We start from the raw sequence: 17,603 nt of genomic DNA on the forward strand, positions 1-17,603 counted from the left end.
TCCCCCGCCAACGCATACCTTGAATCCCTAACCCCCGCGTGACTTGGACACAGGGCTTCCATGTATGCGTTCGAGGGGGACACAGTTCACTCCGCACACTAGTCTCTGCCAGAAAGTTGTCAGAATATATAAATGTATGGGAGGCGCCTGGGGGGCTCAGTTGAAAAGCTGCCTTCGGCTCAGACCATGAGCCCAGGGTCCTGGGGTGGAGCCCCGTGTCGGGTGCCCTGCTCAGCAGGGAGTCTGCTTCTCCCTCTGGCCCTCCCCTTAGACAAACAGATAAATCCTTTAAAAAGGTCATTAAAAAGAACATCAAATATCTACGCTTTGAACAGAGTGCCTTGTGCAGTGTGCAACCTGCGGAGCCTTACGCAAGCCCGGCGCATGGCAGGTCCTGATTTCATGTGGCTCTCCTCCTCCTCCCTCTTCCTCCTGCGTCTTCCTCCTGAAGTTGCTGCGACCTGTACACCTGTACGTAGTGAGGCGGGTCCCCAGGGAGCCAGACTTGTTGAGACGTCTCCCCGGCTGGTTTTCTGGCCCCCACGCCACCCAGAGGCAGGGGTGCCATTGCCACCCTCCATTTTTCTCTCTCCCACTGCCTCCTGTGTCCTCAAGCCGGATTCCCCCGGGGTGGGGGGGGGGGGGTGAGCCAAGAAGGCCGGGCCTAGTGCCGGAGCTGCCCCGCACCTGTCCTGCCCAGCCTGGGGCCTGCGGGTGGCTAGCCTCTGCGAGTGGGCCCGGCTGGGCCGAGCACCCAGGAAGGCGCCAGGCGGCACCAGGTCCGGCCCGTTTCCAGGACTCCCGGCCCCGCTGGCTGCCGTGGGCTCCCTGGCGTCGCTGCGCCGTCCGGTGCGCTGGCAGGGCCCTCCCTCGGGGGCTACTCCTCGACGGTCGCATCCCTGATGGCTGTAGTCGCTGTCGCGTGGATATCTCCAATCCCCTCGGCTCCGGGATTCCTTTTCTGTTCCATTTATCTGGCAAAGCTCTGACCTGGACCCACGCGTGTGCCTTCCCTGGGCTTGGGCCTGAGCAGCTGGGCGCTGGCACGTGTGGCACGTGGCGGTCCTGCGTCACCTGGAGGTGGCCCGGCTTTGTCCTCGGCCCCCGGCCCCTGGCCCCCTCCGCTCCCTCGTTTCTCCCAGGCAGCTGTGGCCCACGAGCGCATCTTCCTCGGGCAATAGGAGCCCTTGGTGGCAGCACCTGCCCTGGCCGTCACCGCTGCCACCGCCGTCACTGCATCGGCCGCAGGTCTTCTGTGTCCGCATCCGCCCCTCGGCCTCTCCCCTGTCTCGCCCTCCTTGCACTGTCACCTTGCACCCTCCCCTTTCTGCTGGGCCGTGGGGCGTCCTCACGCCCCTCCCCGGACCCCACCGTGTCCGTGTCCGGGCAGCCCCTCCGTGTCTCCGCATCTCATCGTGGTCAGACGCGTCGGCAGAGCTGCCTGGCTCTTGTCGTCGGTGTCCACCAGGGAGACGCCGACCGTTTACATGGTCGCCCTGGGGGTTTCACGGTCTCCGGCCCTCCCTGCGTGTGCTAGAGCCGTGGGGACCCCTGGACGCCCCTCCTCCTTCACCCAGGCACCGCTTCTCGTTTGGTACCCGCGCCCCAGGCCCTTCTCCTCTGTTCCACCGTCACTACCAGGTGGCCTCAGGAGCTGCTCATCGGTCCCCTTTGTTGTCCACAGTCTCTTTCCTGGGGACCCTCTCCTGAGGGTCCCAGGTTCCTGGCATGTGTGTGCTGACGCTTCCAGTGCCCGCCTCTCTTCCGAGCTGCAGAGCCCACGGCCCGACCGCCGCCCTGCATGTCCCACGAGCGTCCCAGTAATGCGGCGTCCAGGCCTGGCCGTGTTGGGAGGTGCTGATCGCCCAGCAGCCCCCCTGGAAACCGGGAGGCGCTCCCGGATCTTCCCGGGGCCCCCTCTACATCTAGCGCCTAACCCGCCCCCTGGGACTTCACGCTCTACTTGGGGGGGTGGTCTTCACCTCCCTGCTTCCCCGCCCTGTCCTCGTAGCCACCACCCCTCTCGGGGCTGACGCGCATGTCCCCCTGCCTCCCAGGTGAAGGCTGCTCTGGCAGCAAAAGCTGGAGGCCAGGCGCCTTGCATGAGGCTGCCCCGCATGCGTGGCTCCTGCGGGTGTCCCCGCCGTCCCGCCGTGTTCCTCTCCGCTCCGGCCTGAGCACCCCGAGCACCCTGATCGTCGGACGGCCTGCCCCGGCCTCCCGTTGGCACCACAGCGCACCTGCGCTGGCACCCAGTCTGCTGGCACCTCGGCCCCCGCCCGGCCTCCGGAACCCTGACACACACGCCTCTGCCACCTGTTAGCCAGCCAGTCCCGGGCCCAGACCCCTTCCTTGGGGTTGGCGTCCGGGGTTGGCATCGGGGCGGTCCCCTTGTCTGGCATCAGCTTCTCTCCCATCCCGGGGAGGCTGTTTCCTTCCCGACGCGGAAGCCTCTCCTGCAGTCTCCCCCTCCCCTTGTCATGGGGGGTCTCGTCCACCCTCCGCCAAATGTCTTTGCCTCCACACACTTATCCCAGGTGTAATTTCGTACTTACTTCTTTGTCACTCATTTCAGCCTGCCCCCACCCCACCCCCGGGACCATCAGCCGGACAAAGGCAGGGCCCGTGTTGGGTTGTCCCCCTGCCCAGAGAAGCCCAGCCCTCGGCATCACGCGTGGCTCCTCATTGGCACGTTTGCTGGATTTGTGATGGGATGAAGCAGCTGCAAAGTTTTTTATTTTATTTTATTTTATTTTATTTTATTTTTACATTTATTTATTTATTTATTTATTTGCGAGGTTTCCGGTTAAATCCGTTATCCTGGATTTGAGCTTCCTCACCTGTATTCCACGAAGTGTCACTCTGGGATTCAGGAGATGATTACAAGGAACATCATGAGTCATCATGGTTCTTAAAAGTACCCGTTTCAGCTTTAATTAGTAGCTCTTCCTTCCCTGCCAGGAAGGGTGGAGGACGCAAGCACCCCCACTTCCTGCCACTCTCCCTCCCCACCTCCCGTTTTCCTTCTGGTACCTGATTACATCCTGGCAAAGCCTTTGCCGTCTACACCTGTTTCGCAGCCCTGACTCCCTCAGTTACTTGATCATGGTTTTCTATCGAGATGGGGGAATTGCTCACCGTCCGCATTATTTTAGGTCTTTGGTGTTAAACAACAAAATTCAGTCTTGGCTGATTCGAGCAGAGAAGGAATTGGCCGGGCGGGTGTCGGGCGACTCACAGGCGGGAAGAGGGAGGGAACCGGCTGGAAGTTGGGTGGGAACCAAGGGATGCGGAGGGACGGGGAAAACCCAGCCCAGGCCCGGCCTCGTGCAGCTGGTTAGGACGCATCTCAGGGCCTCCCTCCCTCCCGTCCTTCCTCTGTTCCCTCCGTCTTCCTCCTCTTTTCTGTCCTTAATGATCGTCCCCAATCTGAGGAGCTTTTCCAGCTTTTCGTGTGGTGCAAATGAAGTCCCTTGTCTCTGAAACTCCGCCTCCCACTCTCAGTTGTTTGAAGGCCGGATATTTCGTTTTCTTTCGGTCTTGGTTTTTGTTTTGTTGTTTGTATCCTCAGGAATGGGGAAAAGCATGGTTGAGGCTGTGGGAAATCTTTATCAGAAGACCCGTCTTCTGGGGGATCCCTGGGTGGCCCAACGGTTTAGCGCCTGCCTTTGGCCCAGGGCGTGATCCTGGAGTCCCGGGATCGAATCCCGCATCGTGCTCCCTGCATGGAGCCTGCTTCTCCCTCTGCCTGTGTCTCTGCCTCTCTCTCTGTGTCTCTCATGAATAAATAAATAAAAATCTTAAAAAAAAAAAAAAAGAAGAAGAAGAAGACCTGTCTTCTGTTCTGTAATGTGATTTTTGTCAATGACTTCTATGAGAATCCACTCCAGGGTCAGAGGGTGGATTCTGTTCCATGAGCTGGGAACATTCCCTATGTTCCAGATTATTTACCCCCCACCCAACCCCACCCCACCCAAGGCCCTAGGTTCATTGAAGGGTCCTGACACCTTCATTTCTGGCGGAGAAAACAGGCCACGGGCGTCTCCTCTCTCACCCGTCCCTTCTAAGGAGCCGTTTCTATTTTCTGCCAGTTGGATGATGGGAAATACAAAGATACACCCTCAGTTCACCTCTGTCCAGATTTGGAGTAAAGTGGTTGCAGCGTAGGATTTTTTTAAAAAAAATATTTTATTTATCTATTCATGAGAGACAGAGAGAGAGAGAGAGAGGCAGAGACACAGGCAGAGGGAGAAGCAGGCTCCATGCAGGGAGCCCGACGCGGGACTCGATCCTGGGTCTCCAGGATCAGGCCCTGGGCTAAAGGCGGCGCTAAACCGCTGGATTTTTTTGTCTGGTGGGCCAGGGAGGTTGGTGGTAGAGGCTGGAGGGCGTGGGGGGAGGTCGTACTCAGGAGCTATGCTAGGCCAGAAACCCCTGCTTCGTTCCTCTGCGGCCCCTCCCCTTGTTTGATGTGGGTGAAGCGTCTGCTAATTGCTCGACTCTGGACGTTGGTGGAGGGAGAGGCCCTGAGAGTCTCCACGGGCCCCAGCATCCCGATATTGCACCTGTCACCTCCTCTGGCTCAGGTTGAGTTTCTGTCACTTGTGAACTGGACCGTGCGCACACGGGCAATGCCGTAGGTGGAGGAGGCAGCCGTTTCCCGTGCGAATGAGGGGCCCAGCCTGCAGCCTAGGAGCTTCGTACCTGGTCTGCAAGAGATGGCCGGTGGGGGGGCGGGGGGAGAGTCAGGAGCATCTCTTTCTTCAGCGGCTCGTTGGATCCTCTGCTTAACTGCTCCCCTTGCAACCTCGTGGAGCGATGACAAGCATAAAGCGACCCGGCCCAGACTGGGTAATTTTAAGAGTGCTGTGGTGCTCGGTGCGATGCACCAACTTGGCCAAGCCCAACTATCTGGTCAAATACCACCCTAGATGTTGCTGTGAAGGTGGTTTTGGATGCGATCAACATGGCAGTCAGTAGGTTTGAGTGAAGCAGATCACCCTCCAGGACACGCTCGGGCACAGTGGGAGGCCTTCAGGGGAGAGACTGAGCTCCCTCCCTCCCGACGGGCTGCCCCACAGTGCGGGCCTCCTGGCTGGCCCACCTGCCACCTCCCACCTTCGTGTCCGCGCAGCCGCTTCCTTAGCGTCCCCCCCTCGGTGTACCCGTGCTTGCACCTGCCGCAGCCGACGGCTGCTGCTTCCCTGGAGGACCCCACTCAATACAGGCGGGAGGACTGCATGCCACGGTCACCACGGATGCCCAGTGGGTCTCCTAAGGGCCAGGCGACTTTGTCTCCTGTGGACCCGTGTGGGGTTTGCCGAGGTGAGTTTGCTGCTGAGGGGGGGCCGACTCTGTGGTCAGGCTGCCTTGTTTCAATCCCCAGTGCCCCCCTCCTTGCTGGCGACTTGGGCAGTCGACGTGGCCTCTGTGCACCCCGGTTTCCCCACGTGTGAGACGGGACGGAGGTTCGGATTGTGTGCAGATCGAGGTGACACCTACAAAGGGATCGGAATAGCTTCTGATACAGTAGATCCTGGGGAACCTCGCAGATGCACTGTGGCCTCGCATCCGAGCCCCGATGGGGGGGGGCCACCACTGCCGCCAGCCTGCCATCCCCGTCTAAGTGGGCCGCACCCAGAGGAGGAGATGCAGGGGACAAGCCCCGCATGCAGGTGGTGTCACGCTTCACCTCGGGCGTGGGCTTGGGGCGCCGCGAGCAGGGTACCAGGCTGCAGGGAGCTTGCGCCACCCCCACCCCCCCGGCACCGGGCACCAGGCACTGTCTTGTGGGGTGTTGGCGGGGAGGCCCGAGGCAGCCAGGCCTGGCAGCAGCAGCTTCTGCCCAGAAGCGCCCTGAGCTCAGGGACAAGGACCCCGGTCGGCCGGGGCCCGGGGCGCGAGGCGGGCTGGCCACCTGCTGCCTCCTCAGCCCAGCGCGGGCGCCCCGTGCCCCTGGTGCCTGTGGGGGTGGAGGCCGGCCGGTAGGCGCGGGGTGGGCCGCGGAGCTCGGTGCGTTAGGGCCCAGGTGGCTGAGCCGCTCCCCTTAGGCCGGCGGTACTGGAAGCCTGCGCGTCGGGGGCACCCGCTGAGCCGGCCCTCTTTGGTTTTAATAGTAATCCCGTTGTCTCTGTTCCGACTAGAAATACTAAGTTGCAGTAAAAAAGGGTAGAGAAAGGAACATTTAGTATGAGAAAGAATAACAGAAAATCGCCAGGACTCAAAGACAACCTGATACCGAGCCCGGGGACTCGTGAGGGCGCCTGAAATGTGACTGAACTCCCATCATCAAGGCTTTCATAAGTGACATTGTGAACCAGAATATTTATAAAGCAGTACAAATTGACTTTTTTTTAATTCCAACGTTGTGCTTATTTATTTATTAAAGGTTTTATTTATTTACTCACGAGACACAGAGAGGGAGGCAGAGACACAGGCAGAGGGAGAAGCAGGCTCCCTGCAGGGAGCACGATGCAGGATTCGATCCCGGGACCCCGGGGTCACGCCCTGAGCCAAAGGCAGGTGCTAAACCGCTGAGCCCCCCAGGGACCTTTCAAGGTTGTATTTAAATTCAAGTTGGTTAACATATAGTGTAGTGTTGGTTTCAGGAGTAGAATTTAGTGATTCATCACTTACAGGCACCACCCAGTGCTCATCCCCACAAGTGCTGTCCTGAGTGCCCGTCACCCAGTTACCCCACCCCGCGCCCCGCTCCCCTCCTGCAACCCTCAGTTCTCTGTAGTTAAGAGTTGCTTGTGGTCTGTCTCCTTCTCTGTTTTTATCTTATTTTGTTTTTCCTCCCCTTCCCCTGTGTTCATCTGCGAAGAAGTACAAATTGACTTTCCCATTCGATTTTAGTTAAACGAAGGCACTCCACAGTCCTATTATTTTGTAGGAAAATACTCTTCATCTGCTCTTCTCACAGCTGCGTGGTATCTTCTCTTCCAAATGTGGGAAGGCCTGTGAACCACCACATGCTATAATATAACTAAGCTGGCTGGCGCTTGTACAACGCATTTTTCTTCTGCTGAAGTTTCAAGGGAGTATGTGTTAAACCAAGTTCTGGGATAAAGCTTGCACTATGGTCAGGAACCGGTAAGGTCACACCGGTTGGCCACTTTTCTGTTTTTATTTTATTATTTTATTTTATTTTATTTTAGTTAATTAATTAATTAATTGGCTACTCTTCTGTTTTTATTTTATTTTAATTAATTAATTAATTTTTTTGGCTACTCTTCTGTTAAACTGCATTATTGCAGGAGAGAAATGGTCTACCATGTTTTTTCAGGCACAGGTGGGTCTTGTCTTCTGAGTTTCAAAGCTGCCCAGGGCCACCTTCTGGAGGATTGGCACCTCTAATGTAGTTAATGGGCCGATCATCACTTTCACCTCAACAGTCACTGTGACTTAGAGCTCTTTTATGGTGATAAACATCAGGCTTTTTTTTTTTCCTTTTCCTTTTTTAAAATTTTTATTTATTTATGATAGTCACAGAGAGAGAGAGAGAGGCAGAGACACAGGCAGAGGGAGAAGCAGGCTCCATGCACCGGGAGCCCGACGTGGGATTCGATCCTGGGTCCCCAGGATCACGTCCTGGGCCACAGGCAGGCACTAAACCGCTGCACCACCCAGGGATCCCCTTTTTTCCTTTTTCATACATAGCTTCTGTAGTGACAGCAGGAGCTAAGGACTCGAACCCCATCACCCCGTAGTACTTGGGTGGCTGGAGATCATTCTTTGCCGTTGCCGAGTGATTATTGGGCAAAGATGACAGTCTTCGGCTCGATGGTGTTGCTGGAATGGCCTAGCGGCTACGGTAGGAACACTGCATTTGAATGTTTTGAAAAACTCTCATATGTAGGACTCCAGGTGAGGCTTTGGCTGGCCCTTTGGGGAAACGGGGAGGTTTCTGTGTTTACCAAGGCCAACAGACCCACCTGTGGAGGAAGGCTAGGTTTCAAGTTGTTTGTTATAGCAGGACTTTAAGTCTGAAAGCTGAGCAGTCGTGGCGCCGGGCTCTCCCAGAGTGGCCCCGTGCAGTGGAGGGCTGGGATTAGGTCAAGGAGATCACAGGATGGGTTTTGCTGGTGGTGTGGGCATCTTCCCTCTGGTTCTTGTTTTGCTCGAAAATCCTTTGATGTTTTCTTTCTTTTTTTTTTTTTTTAAAGATTTTATTTATTCATCAGAGAGAGAGAGAGAGAGAGAGAGGCAGAGACACAGGCAGAGGGAGAAGCAGGCTCCATGCAGGGAGCCCGACGTGGGACTCAATCCCGGGACTCCAGGATCCTGCCCTGGGCTGGAGGCGGCGCTAAACCGCTGAGCCACTTGCGCTGCCCTCTTTGATGTTTTCAAGGAAGGCTGTCACATCCAGGGACATTTAATCCATTGAATTAGCTCAACGGTGACATCTGCATTCTCCACTACCGTGAGCAGGTTCACCATCCTGTTCTGCGTCTCCTGACCCATCGTATAAGGTTTCCGCAGTAGCTCTGTGTCTTCATAGTTTTCGGACCCAGGAAGACAGTGGGTCTGCCTCAGTCGGGCGGACAGCACCGTCATGTTCATTGTCACCACATCCAATTCGCTGTGCAGTTGTCCAGTCTGTTTGGGACCGATGTAACAGTAGAGCTCTGGAGAGCAGTTCAAAAAGAAGGGCTGGTGGGGTAGGTGTCCATGAGGTCTGGGCGGTTGCTTGTCTTGCCGATTCAGCCTCAGCATCTGAGGGAGGAAAATGAACCCCTTCCTTGAGAAGGTCGGGGTACACATCTCTCACTGCTCTTATGTCTGTTCCTCCTGGGAAACGCTGTCACCAAATTTTTTTTTTTTAATTTTTATTTTATTTATTTATGATAGTCACAGAGAGAGAGAGAGAGAGAGAGAGAGAGAGAGAGAGGCAGAGACATAAGCAGGCTCCATGCACCGGGAGCCCGATGTGGGATTTGATCCTGGGTCTCCAGGATCGCGCCCTGGGCCAAAGGCAGGCGCTAAACCGCTGCGCCACCCAGGGATCCCCAAATCTTAATGAAACTTAAAGATTCTATCCTGAATGTCTAATAGCAGAATGTATCTGGGATCCAGTAGCTTAACTAGATTATCTTTCATGAATTCCTTCTTCACAGTATTGGAAACTTGGACCACAGTCCTGCACGGACGGGCATGTCAGTAAGTGACCAGTAAGTTGGAATTCTTTATGATTGTGGTTTTTGGAAATCCTTCACTTCAGAGTTCTTATTGCATCTTTTCACCCATGATGGGCAGTGCTGTTTATGTCACACAGGAACTGGCCCCCGTCTTCAGCCTGAATGCTAGCATATATGGCCTTTCTGTATTTTGGGGTGCTCTGTCCATCATTTGTAGGCTACGGATATGGCACATTGTTTCAGAGGCAGGATTCTGGGCATCCTATGATCGAGTCACTCAACACAGAAGGGTCTTCGTAGAACACCACTTAGGGATCCAGCCACAAAGGACACCCTTGGTGGGAAGCGTGGTTGGGAAAAAATGGAGAGTCAGAATCTTGTTCTTCAGCATGAGGCCCTACTCCCGCAGAACACTCATGTGTGGCCTGTTCCAAATGCTTCAGATCGTTTGCGTTCCAGTTTAACTTCCAGACTTGAGCTTTGCAGAGTGTGCACTGCTAGAGCTCTTTCACGGGAAGAAGGCTCCTCTTGCTGTGCCCTGGGGTGGTAGCAGGTTAGGAACTCCTTCTCCCCTGGTCACAGTCCTGCAAGGCCCGCAGATGTGAGCTCCACTGGCCACCTGAGCCCGGACATCTAGAGGTGCCCCTTGGCTGGTGTAAAAATCAGGGTGCCAGAGGAGGGCCTGAGCTCCTTGATACCAGTGAGCTGCAAGAGGCAGAGAGAGAGAAGGAAGACGGGCCCGCCGGCCGCCATCCCTGGAGAGCATTTCAGCAGGCTCCTCGCTGTATATTAGATTAGCTGCCTGCCCCTCGGGCCACCGCCTTCAGACCAGCAAATATGCCTCCTTTCGCAGAGAGTCTGGGCACTTTTTAATCTGGACCCTGGGGCAAGATGAGTCCTCTAGAAATGTTCTCAGTTTGCAGTATAGCTTTGTGGGTCCAGTCAACGCAAGTTCTGTTGATTTTCGAAGCACCATGCTTTGGGGCTTGTCTCTCAGGCGCAGGGCTTAAGACATGGGGTTCCCAACGTTAGAGTCAAAACTTTTACTCCTCAAGAAGAAGCAGCTGAGCATTTTGAGTTCCTTCCATGTTGTGAGTTGTCACCCTGGAGTATGATTTATGGTGAGATTTGTCTCAGCTTCTCCTACCCGCTTGGATGTAGGTTTCTTCTCATTTTTTGGACGTGTAGGAGTCCCTCAGCTAGCTTTTTTTTTTTTTTTTCAGAGGAGGTTGTGCCATATGTAGGTGTAGATTTGGCGTGTCCACAGGAGGAGGCAAGTTCAGGATTTTCCCGCGTGACCATCATGAACCGGAATATCTGTAGTGTGTATACATATTTGAACCCATAAAGGTCAGATGGTTTAGCACTCGTTGGTGCCAGCCATCAAAATAGGATTGAAGTAGCTTTGGCAAAACATCTCCTGGAACTTGTTTTGGTTTAAGGAGGTTAATCAGAGATTTTATTCTTCTTCTGTGGAGGCTGTGCAGCATTGCCCAGGTCCCTGCTTGAGGTAAAAGGGCTTAGTCCCCTGGCTACTGAGAAGGTTGTTGGCTAACGTCTGTCTCTGGAAATTGCCACCTGCTGGAGAAAGAGCCTTCTTGCCCAAGGTCACACCCCTTTGGGGGCAGCCCTCGTCCGTGGTGCTGAAATATCCACGCTCCTCCCCCGCTTCCCTGGCTGGGGAGAACTCGGAAGGGCTGTTCCTGCACCAGACTCGCCTGTGGGGTCGGCTGAGACCTTGTTGTACCTGCTCCATAGCCCAGCTTCTCCCCTGCCCTGTCCTGCTCCCATCCTTTTCTTCCGTGGATATTGAACCAAGGGCAGTCCCAAATATGCCTCTGTACCTAAGTCAGCCTCTCAGAATTTGCTTCCTGGGGAATGCAACCAGGTCTCAGCGGGAGGTGAAAAAATATAGTTCTCAGATCCTTACCATGTGAGAAGATACTCACTTTTTTTTTTTAAAGATTTTATTTATTCATTCATAGAGACACAGAGAGAGAATGAGAGGCAGAGACACAGTCAGAGGGAGAAGCAGGCTCCATGCAGGGAGCCCGACATGGGACTCGATCCCAGGTCTCCAGGATCACGCCCTGGGCTGAAGGCAGCGCTAAACCACTGAGCCACCCGGGCTGCCCGAAGATACTTTTGAGATACTCTGCCTTTGATCATTAAAAAGGAAAGAAAAGAAATGACTCTTTTGGAAATTCGCTGGGTCTTTCTGCGGAGCTGCACGCTCTGCTGTGTACTGTTTCCCTTTACTTAACTAACTTTCACCCTGGTTTTAATTTATCTCAAAATACGAATAGCCAGGCCGACTTGAACCCTTTTTGCAAGTGAAATTTGTTGCAGAACAGAAAATTACACGAGGAGCCGGGAGGACAAGGCATTTGTTGGAACGGGAAACTCAGAACGTTATAGCAGAAGGGAGTACTTCTGGTAATGATGCGTGGGGTTGAAGCGATGTGAAAGGGAAATCATTTAACCATGTAAATTGAATGAAGGAGCATCCCATGAGAATGACCCCAGGCCCCAGTTTTCAGGAAAAGAAAATGGTGGGTATTGGAATGAGGTCACCCCAGCGCATGTGGGACATTGGGTCTATCGGTCCACTTGGGTTTGGCATCCTGGTTTAATTCTCTACTGGAGCATGAATTAGTTTTCATCTCAACAGCCCTCCAGCTTCTCAGAGGGTAAAAAAATAGGCCCATTTTATAACAGACTGCAAGATATCTCCGGGTAGGAGCAATTTTAGGGAAAAAGGATTTTCGCAAACAAATTGGCGACTCCATTTGACCTGGAGTCTCAATTAAAGGTTTCAGTAACAGGTTAAAACAGTTGCATTTGCTGGAGACAAGGAAGAGGAGGAAGAGCTGTTACTGTTGTCATTGTTTTTTTTTTTTTTTTTCTCTAATATTTCCTAACCAAGCAACTGCTTTGGGATAATAACAAAATGATTTCACTATGGAAAAAATGCAGAGAAGAGAAACTGGAGCCGTTTGATTGGCTAATAATGAACATAAAGGACTTCATGCTTGTTGAATGGCAGATTGAAATCCAGTGTGTATTCATGCAGATCTTATGGGGGTGGTATTGGATTGGACCACAAATTAGTGCTGGCATTAATGAGATGGAGGCTGTAAAATACAGAGAGTTCCAATAACCATGATCTCTGATAAGGCCCGATTGAAAGCACCCAGACCTTTCAGACAAGTTCTGTGTGAGAGCAGAGCAATAAACAACAAAGAGACATTATTCAAAATGGGGGAAAACTGGGGATTATATAACGGACTGAAGTGGTGTTAGAACGCTTGGTTAAAATGACACAGCACAGCTGAGTGACAAACATAGCCTTGCCTAGAATAATGATTTTTAGAAACAGACACTGTTTAGATGCTACTCAAATGATCAGAGAGAAAAATTATGCCTTTTTATTGTAGGGAAGTTGGTCTAAATGAGGAACTGCTCTGTGGCAATACCACCGCCGCTACCCTTAATGCTAATCACCTTCCATGTGATGTGTATTGTGATTTATGGTTTATGACGCTCTTAACATTTGTTATCCTGTTCTGGCCTCACAATGTTTGCACACCAATAGTTGAATACATGTCTGTGCACCCGGTTAGCTCTTGCATTCCATGACTGCAGGAACTGGATCTTACTCATTTTACGAAGCTTCTCCTCTTTTGTTTGTGAATTCTCCAAATCAATTTGTTTCCAAGAACACTGCCAGGTGAAAAATCTCTCTTTTCCAGCATTTCCGGGATTATCTGGCATACATAACAAAGGCTATTATGGCAAAATTATATTACGTAATGACATTAGGTTGACAAATGAACAGAAGACGCCGTGTGCTGTTAACGTGGGTGGCTTGCGTTTGCATGAGTGGAGTTCTTGGGTTACCTCAGTCTGCAAAACTCGTCCATACCTGCTGTGGGTGTGTTCTCTTTCCTAGGCCGACCAGCAAGGTTTCGATGTGCACGTGTGCTCCTTGTAGAACCGCGTGGCTTCCTGGAGCTCTGTCAGTAACTTTTCAGGAGTTTGTCTTCATGTTGTCTCAGGTGAACTGGCTGGTGGCTCTCCTGCTGGAGCTCCCCGTGCTTATTTGCTACTCAAACTCCAGTCTTTTATTTCCTGAGCCTCTAGCAAAGCCTTGAGTCCTAAAGTAGCTGTGGCCTGCTTTTTTGTTGAGGGCACACGCAAGGCGTTACTATAGAGAGAACTTATTTCATTTCCTTGATGGTCACCATCTTGGATTTGTTCTTCCACATTCTCATTTTCCACATAACCTGAGTTATTTCTGTCTTTCAAGGGCCTCATCAGATACGCTGGCCTTTAACCTGCCTTTTTGTAATCTCTCCTTCCTGCAGAAATTTGTTGGGTGTTCAGCACAGAGCCTGACATACAGTGTTTGTTTATTTAGTAAATATTGAAATGAGTTGAAGTACCCTCCACGAGAGGCCCTTCTATATTCATTGAATATATAAGAACAGTTAAACCAAGAGAGATTATATCTATGACCTTAGATAAAAATTTACAGCTGAGGAGACCCTTAGAAATCAACTAAGCTTCTCTACTGCATCCCCATTGTTTGTTTTGATAAGAAAATTAAGTTAGAAGGAAATTGGCTTTGCCAGTATCTAGCACTCAGGGGGTGGTTTCATAAAGGCTAGAACCCTGAGCAATGGTTGTTGTCTGTGTCCCCATATGTCTTCCTCAAGGTTAAACACAGTAGACATAGAGACACTCCTGTGTGCATCATATTGATCTTGATTTCAACATCTTTCTCCCAGGCGTGGCGTGCCAATGGCTTTTTATTTACATCCCTTGGTGATTTCATGTCTTTCTATACCAGGAATTTAAGAAATGTCAGGGAAGGAGAGGCTGGAAAACTTCCTGAACTGGCTGTCATGGAATCGTAGAATCTTGAGGTCAGAAGAGGTTATACAGGTCACCCAGAGCAGCCATGCTCTAAAATTTGAATCCCCATCTACGACATTCTGACAACTGGTCAGTCAGATTCTATCGGAACATTCCTAGCCTCTCTCTTTGGGCAGAGCCGACTCTTGGGATTTTGCCTGAAAGCCGTCTTCCTGGAGCCTCCACGTGAGGACCCAAGTCTACCCCTTTGGGGACGCTCAGAAATACTGAATTTCTAGTCCCCATGGCAGTTCTTCCAGTGTGCTTCTCCATGATGTTTCTCTTTCTATATCAACGTTTTTTTCTTTTTTTTTTCCTACCACTGTTTCCCAGCCTTTTGAAATCCAAGGCAGACACTGAAGATATTTACAGAGCACCCTGGGGTGAACCCAAGGGGAATTAGGGATGTCTGTCTGGGGAGTGGTGAAAAACTCATTACGTTTTTTCACTATAGTATATAATTATGATAAAATAAAGTACAAACGATTAGGGAACATGTTAAATATTGAAATTGTAGGAAGCTTCCAAATAAAATCTTTTCAAAGGTTTGAAAATGAAACTTAGCTTGATTCCACGAACATAACCTTTAATACCAGGTTTTATGTTTGAAATGGCTACTTATAATTCCCGATCAAGACTCGTTAATGATGAATTCTTCAAATTTTCAATAGTCGAGATGGACAAGAAGCTGTGATTAAGAATTCAATACCGTTTTTTTCCCCACCTATGAAAAACAGAGTAGTTGAAATTATACTTAATTAAAGACTCTAATACCGCTCTCTTTACTTTCATTGACAAATATAATGTTGAAATTTCTAATGTTGGTGAGAAAGGACTTCTACTCTGATTGCACTTTCATGTTAAGTATTTCAAAATATGCTGGAACTCTGCTTTGCAGAATGCACATGCATTGTTCGAGCAGACATCCAGCAGTACGGAAGCCTCCCGGAGGGGTACATCGGTGCACAGACACAGAGGGAAGTAGTTGCATGTGAAGGAAGAGACCCTGAGCAGCATGAGTCATACCCACTGGAGCAGCTGGCAGGCTCCTCCACCTCCGCCCCCCCCCCCCCCCCCCAGCCAGGAGCAGGTGGGTAACTGTGCTCTCTGGGCACCTGGAGTGGGAACTACTTCGGCAACGGCATCTCCACCTCTCAAGATGGGCAGCTGTGCTCTGCCTCTGGCTGCCAAGGTAGATGTAGAGGTGATAGATCTTGTTTGTGCTCAGTACATCCAGGCTGAGTAGCAAGTGCCAAGTGTCACTTTTAATGTTTTCCCATTGGGGGACCGTGAAAGACATCCTGACCCCACTGTGCTTGGACAGTGCTTGCACAGACCGACCAGAGCTGCCTGGGCCGGAGCTGGCCGGCATAGGGTCTTTGGCTGTCCAGGTCCTGCTCAAGAGCTGAGTGATCTAGCTCCAGGCACAGCTTTAAACAGTTCGGAGCACACCATGATGCCAGAGGCGCGTGGCCTGGGAAGATCTCTTGGACATTGCTTCCATGGTGTGCATTCAGATTCTTTCATCATCATGGTCTTTCTCTGAGGTCATGTCTGATTGATCTCCATCCTTTTCACAGCCTGATGCCCAAACTTTGAACACTAGGTGCAAACTAATCAGCAACAGAGAACCCCCGTCCACCAGCCCCAGGGATCTTTACCTCTTTAGACATTGATACAGTGCTTCTAAGATGCATTCCTGGCACCTACATCATGCCATCTCGTATTAAGCTTCTTGAATATTTTAGCTTTTTTTTTTATAGACTACATTTTTAAAATTTTTATTTATTTATGATAGTCACACACACACACAGAGAGAGGCAGAGACACAGGCAGAGGGAGAAGCAGGCTCCATGCACCGGGAGCCCGACGTGGGATTCGATCCCGGGTCTCCAGGATCGCGCCCTGGGCCAAAGGCAGGCGCCAAACCGCTGTGCCACCGAGGGATCCCCAATATTTTAGCTTTTAAGTGGCTAACTTTGTCTTAAAGAAAAAAAAAAAACCTGCTCCCCTGGCCACAAATGATTAGGCCAGTGATTTTTGTAAGAGTTAAAGGCAAAATCTTGGTTGAATACAGGGAGACCAGCTGCCTCTGAGGTGACAAAACTGAGCCACATAGATGGCAGCATGTCCTCTTGCTTTGCTTAAGGAGGGTGAGTACAAATGCTAGGTACATGAGGAGGAGGCGTGTTACTCTTTGTGAACTTAAAGAACCTTCAGGTACTCCATGACCAAGAGCTTGGACATTTTTCTTCTTTTCTTTTTTTTTTTTTTAATTTAAAGATTTTATTTATTCATGAGAGACACAGAGAAGGAGAGAGGCAGAGACACAGGCAGAGGGAGAAGCAGGTTCCATGCAGGGAGCCCGACGCGGGACTAGATTCTGGGTCCCCAGGATCACGCCCTGGGCTGAAGGCGGAGCTAAACCACTGAGCCACCAGGGCTGCCCTTGGATATTTTTCTGTAGGCAATAGCAGTCATTGTGTTTGGAAAAGCAAGTAGCCTAATCTAGTTGTACACTTTTACTTTGCTTTAGGTTAGGATTTTTTTTCCTTGTAATTTTTCTTCCTTTTTTAAAATAAGCCAGTAGTGTTGGAATATGTATAAAGAAGAGTGCACCAATCATACACGTACTCCCTAATTATTACAAAATCAACACACGAGTCAAGAAATAAAACATTACCAGGAACCTAGAAGATTTCTTACTTCCATTTACCAACCACTTCCCCTCCTCCTTGTCCAGATGTAACCACTCTCCTTACTTCTAATATATAGATTAGTTGTGCCTGTTTGGGACGTCCTACACGGACTCATCAAATATATATTCTTTTGTGTTCGGCCAGTGTGTCCAATATCGTGTCCACGAGGTTGATCTGTATTGTTGAGATAGCCGTAGTTTGTTCTTTTTCATTACAATGTAGAATTTCAGCGTATCGAATATACCACATTTCATTTATCATTCCATTGTTATATGGATGTTTGGGTCGCCTCCAGTATTTATCTCTCATGAATAATGCTACTAAGAGCATTTGTATACATGTCAGTGGCCCATATTTATGATTTTAAGGGATTATCATGCTTTGCTGCCACTTGGAACTGATCTGCTCTGGAGCAGAGCCTGGGTGTTCTTCTCCCTGGGCACAAAGGCAAGTAGTAGAGATTCCTTCTTGAACCACAAAGCTATTTTTCCTGATGTATATCCCAAAGTTGTCCTCGGTGAAATAATAACTCTGAATTTCTTTCTTTCTTTCTTTCTTTCTTTCTTTCTTTCTTTCTTCCTTCCTTCCTTCCTTCCTTCCTTCCTCCCTCCCTCCCTCCCTCCCTCCCTCCCTCTCTCTCTCTCTCTCTTTCTTTCTTTCTTTTCTTCTTTCTTTCTTTTTTTCTTTTTGGCTTGATGCAGTATGTATGCATGTATTTTAGTTCCAGTGTGGTTCACACACAGTGCGATATTGGTTTCAGGTGTGTAACAGAGCGATTCGCCAGTTCCACATATCACTTAGTGTTCCTCAAAGTAAATGTACTCTTAATCCTCTTCAGTTTCTTTTT

The 17,603-nt window shown here is 50.8% G+C and overlaps 2 pseudogenes; both read right to left on the bottom strand.

Annotated features, from left to right (window-relative positions):
- Positions 1-7,390: 7,390 nt before the first annotated feature.
- On the bottom strand, positions 7,391-8,134 carry LOC144283009 (TOM1-like protein 1 pseudogene; annotated as a pseudogene).
- Positions 8,135-8,361: 227 nt separating this feature from the next.
- Positions 8,362-10,896, bottom strand: LOC144283010 (TOM1-like protein 1; annotated as a pseudogene).
- Between the last annotated feature and the right edge of the window lie 6,707 nt (positions 10,897-17,603).

The sequence above is a fragment of the Canis aureus genome, chromosome 14 (genome assembly GCF_053574225.1).
Source record: "Canis aureus isolate CA01 chromosome 14, VMU_Caureus_v.1.0, whole genome shotgun sequence".
Lineage (NCBI taxonomy): Eukaryota > Metazoa > Chordata > Mammalia > Carnivora > Canidae > Canis > Canis aureus.